This window comes from Anopheles gambiae, chromosome 2 (assembly GCF_943734735.2).
Source record: "Anopheles gambiae chromosome 2, idAnoGambNW_F1_1, whole genome shotgun sequence".
NCBI lineage: Eukaryota > Metazoa > Arthropoda > Insecta > Diptera > Culicidae > Anopheles > Anopheles gambiae.
This window is the reverse complement of record NC_064601.1, coordinates 100,063,970-100,081,014: the sequence shown is the minus strand read 5'-3', so window position 1 is coordinate 100,081,014 and position 17,045 is coordinate 100,063,970. Positions and strand designations below refer to the sequence as shown.

The 17,045-nt window shown below is 47.7% G+C and overlaps 1 protein-coding gene across 1 annotated transcript in view; it reads left to right on the top strand.

Annotated features, from left to right (window-relative positions):
- Positions 1-1,478: 1,478 nt before the first annotated feature.
- LOC5667351 (protein suppressor 2 of zeste) overlaps positions 1,479-17,045 on the top strand; it is a 58,073-nt gene continuing 42,506 nt past the window's right edge. Inside the window, exon 1 of the mRNA XM_061643102.1 lies at positions 1,479-1,764. The gene's annotated coding sequence lies outside the window, so the exon portion shown is untranslated. The remainder of the gene's footprint in view (positions 1,765-17,045) is intronic.

The window sequence follows — 17,045 nt, the reverse complement described above, 5'->3', positions numbered from 1 at the left end:
TTGAATGTTTTAACACGTTTTAAAACGTTCTCTTACACTGTTGCTTGATCGTGCTTGTGCTATGTATAGGAAATACATTTATTACATTATCCAGTTTGGTATGTAGCCACCTGAATTGATCCAATTATCAATTCTTAGACAAACGATCAGCGTTAAAGTATTTATATCCTGCGTATTCCGAAGATATAAGGCTTTCATTGTTCTTTATAAAGGTACACTTTAATTGTAATAGTCAAACTCTGAAAGCTCATGAGATAATTTAGCAATAATATACCAAAAACTTACAGTACAATTAAGTTACAAAAGCAATGCTCTAGATTTGAATTAAAACCAGCTTATAATTTCTATCTAAATTTCTCTTTTACGTCAATCATTAGCTCCATGCTGTGCTCTCTCGACATTTGCTTTGCCCAAAATTCTGCCCCTACATAAACCAAACGCCCTAATCCACCCAATCATCTCGCTCAAATTAACCATTAATCATTCTCCCCCGGACCGAGAAAAAACGGCGCACGGTTCCTGCACCAACCTGAATGCGCTTCGAGACCCGAAGACCAACTGACGCTTGCCTAGCTCGTGAAAAACCTTTCGCTCTCGCAGTGCGCGTTCGCGTTGGTCGGGCGAAAAACAGTTCGCATTTTCCCGATTAAAATTTCCACGAACGGCCAAGCTCGGCCATTTTCGCACACCGCCTTCGTCTTCCGAAAATGAACGGAAAACGGTCGCGTTCGATGACTTCCATCGTTCGGCCAACGGTCGGGAAAGCCCGCTCGGGGAAAATCGTTCGCCCGAACCCACGGTTGAATTCGCCCCCGGGTCGGAAGTGGAAAATTTACACCAACCCCAAGCCGGGCGAAAACACGAAAATTCTGGGCGAAAGGGCTTCAGCGAAAAGGGCATTCGTTTTACAAACCGCCCTTTACCAGTCTCTCTCTCTCTCTCTCTCTCGCTTGTTCACTCACGCTCAATGCTAGACCTGCGAGAGCGAAAAAGGGAAAGGCGAAAAAAAGGCGCACCCTTCGAAAACTCCGTGCGCCCCCGGGAGAGAGAGAGAGGGTGAATTCGGGCGAACAAAATGGATTTTCACCACCCAATCGACACCCTTTCTGGTGTGCCGTCTCGCTCTGAGCCACCACCACTCGCTCAACGGAGGGCGCGCTCTCGAGCGCTGCTGTACGCTCTCTCACGCGCGCGAGGGCTCTCACGTAAAAAAGAGGGCGGGTACGTGCGTACCACAACTACGCGGAGACGATGATGATGATGCGTTTCTTCTCTTTTTTTGTTGGGTTTGCTCTCGCACACGTTACGTCCGGGGGTGAGCGTAACCAATGCGAAGGGTTGTTGCTGATGATGATCATCAGCACGATGACGATGATGGTGATGGTGGTGATGATGATGCTGATAACCGAATCCGAAGAGCCGAGCGCTCCAACAGGCCAGAACACACCGGCCGAAGGCAGCTCCCCCTTTCACAGCACACAGTCGAGTACGGCGTGTCTGTTGGGGTGGATGTAGTAGACACAATATTTGTTTCCCGTGTGGCGGTGTCAACGCTCTACTAGATTTCACTGACGAAACTTCGTGGTTGGTGGAGCGAAGAGATTCGCGCTCTCGCGGCAGCTTTTGCGCTGCGTGGTTCTGTTCTTTTTTTATTGCGTATCGCGTAGTGCGTATTTGCGTCGTACGATCGTGCGTAAAGTTACGTAACTGTTTGTGGTGTTGTTGTTTTTTTTTTCACGTTTGTGGCAGCATCTTTAGGACAAGGTAAGCTAGAGTAAGAGCAGAAACTTACGCTTAGAAAGTTAGCGACATGTTAGCGTATAAGGAAATTCAATGACAACAAGAAACAACTTTCACAGCATGCTGCAGTGGCATTTTCACTACCACGCGTAACTTTTCGAGATCAATCTCACCACCAGCTCACACCTTCACCACCACCCCAAAACCCACCACACCAACATCAGACCTAGGGAGCGGGATGCGGAGGGATGTGGCAGAGGCCGCACTCACACTCTCTCTCTCGTCCGCTTCGCTTTTTTGGGGCGTTCGAACGCAGGGTGAGTTTCGTGAATTTTTCTCTACATTCACGCTTCACTCTCGCGCTCCCCATTGCACCCGCTCTTCCACCCACCCCCCTCTTCCACACACAATCATCGGTCGGTGTTCGGGTTCGGTGTTCGGGCGCTTCGGTATTGGCCTCGGGTTTGTTGCTGATGCTTCAAACCCTCCCACCCGCCCCCGCTTTGGGGTGGTTGGGGGGTTGCAATCCAAGGGTGTTGCTTTCGTAACGCACGATTCCAAACGCTGGTGGCGGTGGTCGTTGGGGATGGCCGTTGGGGGGTGGCGAAGGGTGTACACGTTCGCCTAGAAAACGACGACGACGACGACGACGATGATGATGATGATGATGATAGAGCGCGGTTGTTGTCTACGGTACGGTAAAATGCGCGTGCCTACGTGCCTTTCCCCCCCAGTGGAACATTCGCTTTGGTTCGGTTTGGCTGTTGCTGCTGCCACGTCGATGCTTCGATGCTTTTCAGCACACAACTTGATGACATCGATTTTTATTTGCATGTTTTTACTGGGCTGAGTACCTTACAAAGCAATTGTGTTGAAAAGGAAAGACTCACAATGCCACATCTACTTTTTAAACAGTCAAAATTAGCAATTTTCAGTGGATGTTGGCTTTACCACATTCACCCAAACGTTCGCTCACGGTCAGTATTTGCGGTCCCCTTTTGGACAATTTTTTACACTCTTTCTTCTTCTTTTTTGTTTACTTCTCTACCACAAGTCTACACTCAATTTCCTCATCATGAAATGTATTTCACACTCATTACACATTACCGTACTATATTATTATCATTCTACTCATTTGCGAAGTCCGACGATCACTTTGCGCCCACGACCGAGACCCTTCCCGGGTGCTGAAAGCTGTTTGTTTTTTTTGCAGACGCTCCAAAACGCGTACGTCACCCGCAAGCGGGTGTCGTTTCTTTGGAGCTTCCACCCCTCGTCGGTTGTGGTGTTTTGGTTTTGCTTGTCTGCTTTTGTGATTTTGACTTTTTTGGGCGAACGGCCGACGAGGCAGAAGGCACGCGTTCCGTGGTATCACTTGGCGTTGCGTGACTTGATTTTATGATGGCCATTCATTGCGGCTCATTCCGCGTGCGTGAGGATCGGCATGTGCTGCAAAACATTTAAATATGCCTACAGCACCATGAGCTGTCAAAGGGAGGTTTTGAAAGGGGTTTTCAGCGGTTCCATCAACATCACTGGACGAGAAAGGAGGGGGGGGGAGGTTACAGATTGTCATTTATCTTCTTTTTTCTATAAGTCGGCTGGAGCGGCTCACTTATGGCGTGTCATTAGTGATGACAAATACCGCATACCGCAAACCACACTGCGAGCGTTCTTTCCAGAGCACAAAACTTGATAATACAATCGTAAAGTACGATTTTACTACCCAATGCGCTCATAAAACTGTTGCGCTCTGCTCGGCATTGGCGATCACCTAACGAATTGATCCGCTGGAAAGGTCATCGCGGGTTCGCGCTCAATGCTGAAGACTGTACGCGATTGCAATTGTCGAATGAGCCAAAGAAACGATGAATGATTCAAGAGCGCTTCTGAAGAAATATTATCAAGCAAAGTAATGAATTTGCCAGCTTGCTAGCGATAGCGCGTTAATTGCTTCTTAATGAGCAGCAGCAGCAGCAGTAGCAGCAGCAGACTCATCAAACGGTGCCGGTAGACATCTTGGTTTCTTCGGTCGAATGGGAAACGGGAAACCGATAAGGTACGCTGACACAGCATGAGTTGATAAAACTCTCCGAAACCCTCGGGCCAGACAATCTAATCAGCACGTGCGCTTGCCAGTGAACCAGCGAGCAGCTACAATGTAAGCCATTTGCCATGTCTCTTTATGGGTAATGTTGTGCAATTTTGGTAATGTTGCTACTTATGCTTAGTATTGTTGTAGTACTGCTTGTCTAGCAGAGATATACTATATATAAAATACTTTTCAGTAGGCAAGTACCTAATGTTGTTGGCATGTAGTATTGTATTCTTCAGCATCGAACTTCTTATATTCTTCTTCTTCTTCTTCTTCTTCTTCTTCTTCTTCTTCTTCTTCTTCTTCTTCTTCTTCTTCTTCTTCTTCTTCTTCTTCTTCTTTTTCTTTTTCTTCTTCTTCTTCTATTTCTTCTTCTTCCTTTTCTTCTTTTTTCTTTTTCTTCTTCCTTTTTTTCCTTTTCTTCTTTTTCTTATTGTTATTCTTCTTAATTTTCTTCTTCTTCTACTACTACTACTCCTACTGCTGCTACTACTACTACAACCACCATTACTACTACTACTGCCATTATTACCACTACTACTACTAATACTGCTACTAACATTACTACTACTGTGACAACCAATACTATCAAAACTACTACTACAAAGACAACTGATACTACTACTACTGCTGCTGTTCCACTTTAAAATTTTCAAGTTTAAATTTTTTAGGGAAATAGCTACGGATCTAACCATGGGGGATGGCCTCATAGACGGCAAGTGTAACATGAAAGTTGCCAACATAAAGTATGTTATGTGCCTCATTCGCCATCTCGGTTGCGTTGGGGTTGTTAGGTATTATGACCACTGCGGCCTTTTTCAATGGATTCCCGTGGTCTGTAGGTCTACGTAGTGTTTAGGTGACCATAGCTTTTTTTCCTTGAAGTCTAACATATTCACAGATTTGCTACTAAAGAGGCTATAAATTCTAATTTATAAACATGTTTCATCATTAGTCGATCACAGCCTTTGAAAGGATTGTGAAACGTTAACGCAAAATTTATCTTATGATGACAGCCATGTTGTAAAATTGGTCAGCTTGACGACTGCACAATCATATTTGCGTAATGCTTGTCCAATGCGTATATGCTCTACCAAATCTAATAAACAAAACCATCAATCAATAATTTAATTATTTATTTATTTATATATACTAAAACTAACCTTACCTTTTACCAATTGAACTGTCTACACGTTGTCAAGAGAGGGTCGTTGTATAAGGCTAAAGTTCCTCTATACTCATTTTGCAAAAATGTACGTTGTCTATGAGTTCTGGCTAGCGCGTAAATGGGGATATATTTTACCAGCTCAGCCGCGTCAATCCCATGTTTCAACAGCTTGGCTACAAACAAACTTTGTGCAACTTTTCGGCATAATAGGTTCATTATGTTTACAACAAGAGCATTTTTATCTCTCTCGTATCACAAGAGTATCTGTTTGAAAATCAAGTCACGATTTTATATGTTAAGCTAGGAAAGAATAACAATAATATCACGTCACATACAGGACATATGATAATATAACTTTAAGAGTTCCTGTCAAAATAGCCATTTTTTTTTCAACCTAACAACCTCCGTTATCATTGGTTAGTTATCATTGTATGCACGTCTTGTTTGATTAGTTTATAGAAGTCTATCGGCCGTATCGGGGTGGTCGTTCGTCGAAGAACGTTCGTCGCTCATGAGTGGACAGGGTTGTACCACTAGATTGGGTAGAACAAAACCTAGACGGTTTTCTAATTTTTGATCATAGAGGGTTATGAAATGAGTGAAAATGAGCGTCGCGGCGAACGTTCCCGGGAACGAACGACCACCCCGATACGGCTGTATAGGTTCTTAAAGTACTAGCACGTACGATGAATCCAGTCAAGCTTCAAATTAATGCTATATCTTCCTTTTTAAACATCATTACATTGTTACGATGCCAAACAGCTCCCAAAATTCGAGAGTCATTTTACAGCTGCAAATGCTCCATCTTTCGTACACACCTCGTTGCCAAAAACGCAAAACGCAAAGCCACCATTATCTATTTAATGCGTTATTTCATTCAAACACCAGCAACGGATCTCTAAGAAAAAATGTGCCAATTCACACATCCCCACACATGGCAGCATGACTCTCCCCTCACATGACAATCAAAATCACAGCATTAAAAAGGAAACATTCCTTAACGCAGGAGGGTAGCAACAAAAAATCCCATATGGATGCTTCATATGGATGAAGCAAAAAGCCAAATTTCCCAGCCTTTGTTCTGGAGTTTTGGAACTTTTCAATCTATTTTCTCCGTAAATCCGCTCCCTTTTGCTCGTGTATGCCTTCAGCCAAGACAAGATGATGTGGAGAAAAACCGACAAGATTTTATTGCTTTTTCCCATTCCTTCGTGAAATTAAACCACAGCCGTAGAATGGTGGAAAATAGGGAGAGAGCGTGCGTGGATAAAAATTATGAAAATGCTTCAAAACATAAAACTTATAGGAAAGGTGCAAGATAACGCAGCAGCACAGCAAAAATGCGCAAAATATTTTACGCTTCTGGGCTGTGGGGAATATTAAGTTTTATTCTTCACTTTATAGCGTGAATGAATTTTTCACTTCTCTATACTGTGGTGTTTCTGCTTTGTTTCCCACCACTCATCTTATATTAAAATGTGTTTTTCATTATTGCACTTAGCACGAGCACTCCACGGTACATTCTTTATGCGCAAAATGCTCTTACACATGGTTTGTTTAAGAAGTTTCTTTTCCTTCTGTTTTAGAAGAGGGGTTTTCGGGGCGTAATATTGAACGAATGAATTCCACAATGTACACAAAAAAACCGTGCAATGAATTAAAGAAGACAGTTGCTTGGTACCCCAACATTTCTAACGCGAACAGATCGTCCCAGTCGTGTCGGATTACTCATTCCCACCACAAACCACCAAACCGAGCTGACAGTTCACACGAATCCAAACGAAACGCGACGAAAAAGGTAACGGATTCAAGAAGGTTTGGGATGAAACTTGGGTTTTTCTTGGGTAAGAAGTGGGGACAATCGGTGGGAAAAAATGCTGAGATTGGGTAAATCACGCTGGCTCCCGATAGGACTTGACACCCGCCGAAGGATTGACGATGCTACAGGGGGAAAGAGAATATTGACACTTGTGTGTCTGTATGTTTGTGTTTGCTTCTCTCCCTGGCATTGTATGTGTGTGCGTACGTTGAAAACACGCAATCACTTCTTCAGCCGCCCGATACCGAGGGGGTGTTGATTGACACGGAAAAGCGTCTCCAGCAAAGGAGCGTTGTCGGATGGAAAAGTCAAGTACTCGCACCAAGGGTGTTCCCGGAGACACGGAAGTACTCGAGAGTCACGCAACACAGCCGAAAAAGGAAGAAAAACACACGACACGCCAAGCAAACAAAACGGTAGAGCCCTGGTACTAACATATGTTGCTGTTGCTGTTGCTGCCGCAGGCTTTCTTCTGTGCCTGTGGCAATGATTTTCAACCAACGAAACAGACAAATTGATATAGAAGCAGGTGATGGTGATGGTGGTGCCAAACCCTTGCTTTTTGGTCGTGCAAAATCCAGTGCCATGCAGCAGGCTTTTTTTTTTTTTTTTTTTTAGATCACGGACAGGTTTTATTGTTCATATTGATTTACACATTATATCCCCTGTCCTCGCCCACTCCCTTCCCTCTTGCCCCGCGAGGGGTCTATGAGGGAGGGCTTTTACTGCTCCTCGGAGCCTCTCTTTCCCGTGCGCCAGGCACCTAACACATGTTTATTTCCCCCCTTCTTTCCCTTTCATATTCGTTTTGTCCTCCCTGCCGCTCAGGGTGCGGAGATCGCCCTTTTGACCATACTTTGGTCCTCCCAAGATCCTCCACAGATCACCAACATCATCTAGCGTGATGCCACGTCTGCCTCAGTCGCTGCAGTCTCTTCTGCACCGTTCATGCCTTGTCGAGACGCCTCGACCGATGTTCCATCGTCCTGCGAGATAACTCCACCGACACTGTGGCCGGATATTCGCCGACGCTCTTCAACTACCAGTAGCTGCCTGCGATAGCGCTCCCCAAGAGATCGGACTTCTGCCCGCCTCCCTACCGCTCTGGGTGGAGGTGATGGTGTTGGGTGGCGTCTACCCCGTTGCTCTTCGCTGGTGTTCCTCGCACTGTACAACGAGGTGCGGACATTCTCTTGATTATGTTGATTATCGGCCTCACGTGGGGCGCCTTGTTCGGCCAGCTCTCGCCGGGTTTCGTCCCAATCCTGCTGTAGCGCTGATGTTATCCGCTTGGTGGCCTCACATACATTACTCCAGTTCTCTGGGCTCTGGAGCATGTGTTCAAGCAGCGTTTCCGGGACGACTCCGTGCAGCAGCTCTGTTCGGGTCGAGTCGAATCGCGGACACTCGAACATAGCATGTTCTGCGCTCTCCGCAACGCCGGGGCATCGCGTACAGTCCGGGGACGACGTGAGCTGCATACCGCACAGGTGCTCCCGGAAAAAACCGTGGCCGGAAAGTACCTGGGATAGGTGGAACGTGACGTCTCCGTGTTTCCGTGACTGCCAGGATCTCACGTCCGGAATTACGCGGTGTGCCCACCTGACGTATCTGCTGGCTCTTCCGTTGGCGGCGTCTGCGTCCCACGTTGCTTGCCACTCTTCCATGGACCGCTGGCGCTCCTCCCTCCGTATTGCACAGTTTAAACCTGTTCCACGGCGACTGTGCACTCGGGTGTCCTCTTTGATTGCCAGGCAGATCGGCAAGAGTCCCGCAAGCAACACTGCAGTCTCGTAACGAACCGTTCGGAACGTTCTGGCCACGCCAATTGCCGACTTACGTTGCACCCGACGAAGTAATCTGCAACACTCTTGATTGCCAATCGCTTCGTGCCATACAGGTGCTGCGTAGCGCATGGTCGAGTCGGCCACATTTGCCAGCAAGCGAGACTTCGAGGTCCTTGGCCCATGGAGGTTTGGCATGAGTCGATTGACGGCGTGCACAATCCGCGTGGCCTTCAGAGTTATCTCCTTAACGTGGGGTACCCATGATAGGTGGTCATGTACACGTACCCCCAAATACTTTATGGAGCGCGAGAACGGCACTTTCACTCCGCCGACAGTGATAAAAACTTCCTCTGGAGGCTGCTTGAGGCTAGAGATCACCGTCATCTCCGTCTTAGAATGAGCCAGTTCCAAGCGGTGCTCGAGAAGCCACTGTTCCACTGCTGCCACTGCTTCCTCCGCTGCTGCTGCTGTTGTTGTCGGAGTTGTGCCTGGGACTAATAGCACCAGGTCATCAGCATAGCCAATGATCTCTGCCCCCGGCGGCAGCCCAACTCCGAAAACCCCGTCATACATCATATTCCACAGTGTAGGGCCCAGTATGGACCCCTGTGGAACTCCTGCGCTGATGTGGCGTTCGACAGGGCCTTCGCTAGTATCAAACAGCAGCTTGCGTCCTTCAAAGTAGGCTCCTATGATCTTCATCAGGTATGACGGGACATTCTTACTTTGCAGCGCGTCGGCGATTGCTTGCCAGTTGGCAGTGTTGAATGCATTGCGGATGTCCAGTGCCACCACCATCAGGCAGCGTTTATCGCGGGTGTTCGTGCGGCGGAACAACCTGGCCGCTGTGCCCGCGTCAACAACACGCTGGATCGCGCTGATGGTAGAACGTCCTCGGCGGAATCCATACTGGGCATCAGACAGCTGCGGTGAGTCTTGTTGCTCGATGTGACGATTCAGGCGATTGAGAATGAGCCGCTCCAGTACCTTTCCAAGTGCGTCAAGCATGCACAGCGGTCGATACGAGCTGCTCTCTCCTGGGGGTTTGCCAGGCTTCGGGAGTAGTACCAGTCGCTGTCTTTTCCACTGCGGCGGGAAGGTGCCGCGAGAGAGACAGTCCTGGTACAGGCGACAAAACTCCTGCGTGTATTCCTCTATCGCCACTTTCACCGCAGCGTTCGGAATCCCGTCCAAACCTGGGGCCTTCCTCGTTACCATCCCGGCAGCAATAGATAGTAGTTCTTGCGGTTCTACTCTGCTGTCTGATGGGACGGTCGTTGGAGCATCTGAAGAGACAGGCCATGATACGGGTGGGTGCGTGGGGAACAGGTCAGAGACAATCCTCTCCAGTTCGGCGCGATCCGTTTCAGGCGGCCCAGGGCTACCCCGCAGTCGGGACATCACCACCCTATAACCGGTTCCGTAATCGTTGGTCTCGGCAATGTCTATCAGCTCTTGGAACTGTTGGCGCTTGCTGGTACGGATGGCCTTCTCGAGCAGACTTTTCGCTGTACGGTGAGCTGCTGCCGCCATGCTCCTCTCCTCCAAATCGTGAGACAGTTGTACTCTCTCTCGCGCGGCAAGGCAATCATCACGTAGGCGCTTGATCTCTGGGGTCCACCAATACATGTCGTGATGTGGGCTCTTGTGCAGCCCAGAGATCCGTTGCATAGTTTCACTGCAGGCGTCGACAAGTGCCTCGATCATGCCAATATGGCTCACCGCTCTCTCCTGGAAGTTGTTGGCGCGTAGTGCTACTCGAAATGACTGTCGGTTGAATTGGGTCGTTTTCCATCGCCTACTATCGCAACGGTCATGCTGTCGGCCTGCTGGATTCTGGCGTGTCGACCTTTGTGGTCGGTGCGACAGGTGCTGTTGCGCCCCGGCCGGGTTCTCATCTGGTTTTTTGACCTCGAACGCTATTAATTCATGATCCGACCTCGAGAAGGGGATCACTGACCAGGTGTCGGGGCGAACAATCTCCCGACTCGAAAACGATACATCAATGACACTACTAGCCGCGAAACCTCGTCCGATGAAGGTTGGTTTGCGACCTCGATTGAGGATCGAGAGTCCCAGTGTTTCCACAGTTTGCAGTAGCTCGATCCCACGCTGCCCGTTTCTCCCGCTGCCCCACTCTTCGTGCCAGGCATTGAAGTCCCCCGCAACTACGACGCGGGAATGAGACGCGGCTTCCAACTCAATGGCCCCCAATAGTCGCTCAAACTCATGTGCTGATAGGCTTGGAGGGGCGTATACACTCATGAATGTGATACCGGCTACCTGAGCAGCGACTAGTCCGCGTAGCTCGCTGCCCCACACTCGCTGTATAGGGTACGAGCCGGTGGCTACTACCGCTACTTTCTTGGATACATCATACGCCCATCTCCCGTTGTTCTCAGGCGGCCTGTGCATATCAGACAGAAGCAATATGTCAGCACGGTGCTCTCGCGCTGCTTGTAGTGCTAAGGCCTGGCCCTCGCGACAGTGGTCTACGTTGAGTTGCAGAATTTTTAGTGCAGGCATCGCGCTGCAGGACGAGCACAAGAGATATGGCCAATGCGGTGGGGACCGTTGCACGCAGCACACTTGATCTCGGAAGTGCAGCTTTTGGCATAGTGACCATCTGCGCCGCACCGAATACACGCCTGTTGGCGATCCACGGGAGATTGACAATCGCGCGCCAGATGGCCTCTTTCCAGACAGCGGTAGCATCGCTGTCGATCTACCGAGACGGGCATGGCTTCCTTTATACTGCTGATGCAACCGCACAGTCTCAACTTTCGTCCGGCAAGCTGCTTGGCTGCTTTGGTCGGCAAACGAACTCTTGCCCGCTTCGTTCCATCAAAGAGTTGCCACATGCTTATAGCTGTCACGCCAGCGTTAACTTGCAGCTCTTCATTGAGAGCTGCTTTTAATTCCTCCTCCTCGGCAAGTGGGTCAATGTGGGTAACCAGTAGTTCCGTCATCTCCGTTACGACACGAGCAACTCCAGACCCTCCGATTATTTCCTGCACTTCCTGTAGCACTAGAGTGGAGTCTGCCGACCGGCTGACCTCTATACGAAGGAGGGCCGCTCGCGTGCGCTTACCCATCCCAATATGTTCTTCGAGATTCTTGTGTGCTGGGTCATCTCGCACTGTGTCGCGTACCTTGCGGTACACACTATCCCATGTAAGGCCCTCCTGGGGAACAACTTCTATGAGGTCTGCCTTTGGCCGACGTATCTTCCGCTGCTGTTGCTGTTGCTGCTGCTGTTCTTGCTGCTGTTGCTGCTGCTGTTGCTGCTGCTGTTGCTGCTGCTGAAGCGATCTCTGCTGCTGCTCACGTTGCTGACTAGAGGACTTGCCGCTGTTTATCCCGCGGGGCTTGCGGCGCACTACCTCAACAAACGAGCTGTGGTCAATGTCTTCCTCTGGTTGAGCCTGCACCTCTACGTTCCGCAATGAGACGGCTGACGTCGATGGCCCTGGTTGCTGGGGAGGCTGATGTTGCTGCTGCCTTTTCATCTGGTTCTTCTGTTGCAGGTCTCTCAACTGTGCCGATATTGCGATTAATGTAGTGCGAGTCTCCTGCTGTTCCACCCGCAGCTTCTCATTGTCGGCTTTTGCGGCCTCTTCCCTGCGACGCGCTTCTTCCTCTCTACGCTGCGCATCTTCTCGCTGCTCGCGGAGCTTCTCCTCCATGAGCCATCTCAATTGAGTTAGCTGTTCCTGAAGAGACTCATTTTTCTTCCTGGTCTCTTCCAGATTCTGCCGCAGTATCAACACCTCGGGTGATGAAGGGAGGTTGGTTCCCGTGGCACTCTTTTTTTGTTTTAATTCCAACGAACTGGACAGCCGGTGAGCCGGTAAACCCCCGGAGCGGAGTGCCGACGGCATTATTCTTACCCTTCCAGCTTTGTTTTGGGTTTTTTCTTTTTTTTCTCAAGTACTATCCGTGTTTGCCTCACCGAGATCGAGGAAGGTCTTTACCGCCCCTGTTAAGACCGTGTTTAGGCACACCGAGTAAAGGGGATTATGAGGGGGGGGGGGGGGGGGTGTGATGGGGGATAGTGGGAGTATTTTTGGTGAACGTGCCAATTTTCCTCATCCACCAGATTTAACTTCTAGCCCGTGATACGAGGAACGTATTGAGATGATTCTCCGATCTTACACCACCAACGGCCAATTCAAATTTTCTGCTTGGGAATTGTTGATGATTGGTGATTGGGCTGTCGCCGTCCTGAACTGTCACCGGCTTGAGACCGCCCCAGCCGGGGTCGCCGGCGCCGAATCCGTACGATGCTATTCTCTTGCACTTCTCTATACCTAGCTGGCAATCTCCACTTCACGGGCAAGCGCCCTAGGCTTACTAAGCACGTTCCGCACTATTCCGCACAACTTATTGACGCTTTCACACGATTTTCCGCTATTATATAGGAGCTCGTATTTTGACGTTCGTCCTTGTAAACAACTCCTGACAGTGACCATGCAGCAGGCTGCGTGTTGCCCTTTGCAGGATGAGTTTTTTCCTTCGTTCTTGCGTTCGGTAACGGTTGTCAGCCGCATTTGGTGCGTATGTGACTTGTGCGACTTCCTGGGCATATGTGTGTACACACGCACATGATAAGGCGTTTAACACTCCCTGGGAAGAACAATTGTATATTAAAAAAATATGAGAGCAATACCATCCTAAATCAGCAGATGCCGACGTAACTGTCTTACCATTAACCCCTTTATTCGAGTATGTTTTGAACATAAATTTTGGAGGACATACGAAAGATTAAACTGTTTAGTTTAATATAGATCAAAATGAAAGCATATTTTGATTAAATAAAAACAATTTTTCTATAGCTTTGCACGTTTAACTTCAGTTCTTATTAGATCAACCATTGCTTGCAGGTTCAAGTCGACTTTCAGGATCAATTGAAGCTGAATTCCCGAACAACTTTGAAATAAGTAAGTTAAGGATATCCTTCATTTTTAATTACGTTGGTGTATAAAAAATTCTTTTTTCGAAGAAATTAATTATAAATATTGTTGAAAAACAAAATTTCAAAAATGGGTTCAATTTTTAAGTCTCTACAGCTGATCAAAACACCTCAATTAAATTCTTTGGGATGATAAATTACATTGATAGCTGTTGTACATTCTTTACGCACGTAAAGCAAACATTTTCAATAAAATTCCTATCCCAAAATAATGCTCCCTGCGGCAAAGCCTCACTCTCGCGCAAACCCACCCCCTTTCCCTACTGGTCGGTTCTTTTTTTAATTTGTAGAAATTAAGATGGATCACATAAATACCGCACCGACAGGGGTTTGGAGGAACGACAGCGTTACGGTTATCGCTGTTGTTCAAACGATATTGTCCACAGACACGGCTACAGACTACAGCCATTCTTGGCAGAGTAAATGAGTCCATCGGAGCCGGGAAAAAGCAGGCAGTTAAATGGCACGTGCGAGCAATTGCTGAAGGATGGAAGAAGTTGAATAAAACGGTAAGCAAAAGGCCGACGCCGTAATGATCCACGTGGCGCTTATTGACATTGTGCGTCGTCGCCCTTGCTGGTACCGTAGAGCGTCCTCGCCTGGCACTGAGTACTACCGGTTAATGAGTTAGTTTCACGATTGGCTCGTAATTTATTGAGCCCGCTGTATCGATCGAGGAGCAACGGTTGATGGTATTGGTAGGATGGAACAGGTTTCCCGGGGGTCTTATGCCGGGAGTTCCTTAATTGAGTGACAGATGAAGCATGGGTAAAACAAGATGTTATTCACAGTATCGACATAAAACAACTATCATACATGTTTGTTAAAATCAAAGGATAAAGTATTTTTAAATAAGCTTACACTGTACGTCACGCTCAACCCTAAATTTTGTATTTCATTTGCTAACGAATGTAACACACGGAACACATCATATCACCATTCCGAAGGGGACACCATACATATTGATAATTCCTCCAGGGAAAACTGTTCACAACTCTTCACATAAAACGACGATCCGGTTGGGTTTTCTAACCCTCCCTGCACCGTGTCTTTTCACCGTACCTCCAAAACGACGTCATGAAAAGTCCCCCACAACTCTTTGAACCACTCAAGAGCCACCCAAGAGCCTTTCGACGACTTCCCGTTCCGCTGTGGCACAGAGTGTGGAACATGTTTATGTCGTTGGGCAGGTATTGGAAAAAACAACCCAAAACAGGGTAGAAATCAGTAGAAATTGTCCCAAAAATCGAACCGAACCTTTCGACAATAACCAAAAAAAAAGGACATTTTTATCGAGCGATGAGTCGCTACTCGTCCTTCAGGGAGGCATATTTTCCCCCCGAAGCGAACAGAAAAGCGCGCGAATAGAATACTAGGGTAGTATTAGTAGGCCTTGGGAAATGTGAGAAACGACATTCAAAAGGCGGGAGAGAGCGAGAGAGGCCCTATGACAGAGAAACCAAGGATATGAGAGTGAGCTTTGATGGAAAGATGTTCTCCACGCTTTTCCACAGCCTACATCCCTGCCTCCCTAAGCGAGCCCACAAGTTTTGAAGTGGAAATTTGCTTGGGGATTTCTCAAGAGGCTTTCAACGAAGGACTTCCCCATCCCCAGCGAGGCTTCCGGCCGAGGTTGGCTGGGTATGAGTGGGTATTTTATTCCCTCTGCACCCGCTTCTAGCTGCAATGCTTGCGTGTGGAAAATGCTCTCTTTCCCTGTTTAATGCCTCGACTCTTTGAGAATGGGGGGAATTTCCTGGTACGTTTTTTTCTTTTGCTATCTCTCTCGTCGTATCACTTCCGTCGTAGGCTTGTGGGGCTGTGTACGTGGGCTGTGAGAATTGTTTGAATAATACAGTACACGCTCCAATTGATGCCACATTCATTTTGCGTGAATATTTTATTTACCAAGAAAAGGATTCACATTTGAAATGGAAGGAAAATAGATAACTTATTTGTTAAAGAATTCCTGAATCAATGTATCTTTTTGGAAGACTTTTACTTAATAATATTGCAGAATTGCATTTAACATTTTCCTTAATTAACATCCCTATCTGAATTTTATTTTTAGTTTCCAATATCTCACCTTGCACAAAATACCATAATTATTCCTTAAATTCTATTAAAACGGCTTAATAAACATGAGCCCTTCACTGTACCACCATGCTACAGTACCACCACCGTCCTTGGCCTCTCCGGAATAAAACAGGCACTTGTTTGTCTTTTTACACCAGCGTGTACGAAAACTACCGGCTCGCGTCGTCCTTACGGCAAATCCCCCTTTTTCTGTTTTTCAACTGATGTTCTTATTTGTACACACTCACACACACACAAGCACACAAATACATAGGGCCCAAAACCCACGCCACGGTAGGCCGCAAACCCACTCGAGGCCAATTGTCCTTCGGGTTGGCTGGCAGTGAGGAGGAAAAACAGAGACAAATAGTTCCCGCTTTTCCATTTCATTCGAAACATCCCAAGGACAACGAGCGCCGGGTTTCGTTTCGGGCACGGTGGAAAATCGGTACGGCAAGGTTCGTGAAGCAGCCCGAGCGGAGGCGCTCGTTGTGACTGAACTCATTTTATGCCCCGAAGCGGATCGGATTGAAATTTTAATAAAATTTATGATGATGACACGGCTCCGCTCCTTCCGGCCTTTGCCGTTGTTTGCCTTTTACAGATACACACACAAACACACAGGCACGTACAAAGTGCCCGTGTTGATTGTCCTCACCAACGGTTGGTTCCGGTTCGGTTTCTCTGCCCACCATTCTCCCACCAGAGGACATCACGCGACCGGGAATGAAGAGGTCCGGTTTTATAACAACCTCCCACCTCCTGCTGCTGGTGTTGGGATTTCCTTTTCATGCCCCAAAGGCAGATTAAAACGGGATGCTCAAACAGAGTTGTGTGTGTGCGCGTGTGTTTGTAGGGTTACAGGGAAAAGGGACTACAATCATTATTATTATTACAAGCGAGTTGAAAACTCACGCTGGAGCGCGCACTAAATCATGTCGAATGTGCAAAAAGCGCTCCCGTTTGCGATAAGCGTGATAATTATCACTTTCTCACTCATTCCTCCCCGCCTGTGTCTCTTGCAGAGGATGGAGCGCAGTTTTTGGGACGGAAAAACAATTTAACACAACAACCAAACCATATGAGATGAGGCCATATTTCGGTTGTCCCGCAGGTTTAATGTGTACTAAGTGCACCGATGCACAGCTTCTCGCCGATGGTTCGAGGTTAATTAATTACCATTACACCTGACGACCTTTTTAAATGGACGGAAAAAGGAGAGAGCTGTATCTATTTTGGCTGCATCATCACCCCCACTATCCACCCAGTGACACTAATGAATGTCCCCAATAGTGCTCAGGCACTTTTGTTCCAACGTTTTCCAGTTTTTGTGCTGGTTTTTCTGCACAGTGCTCTTTGGGTGCATGCGTGCGTGCGTGGTTGGTTGG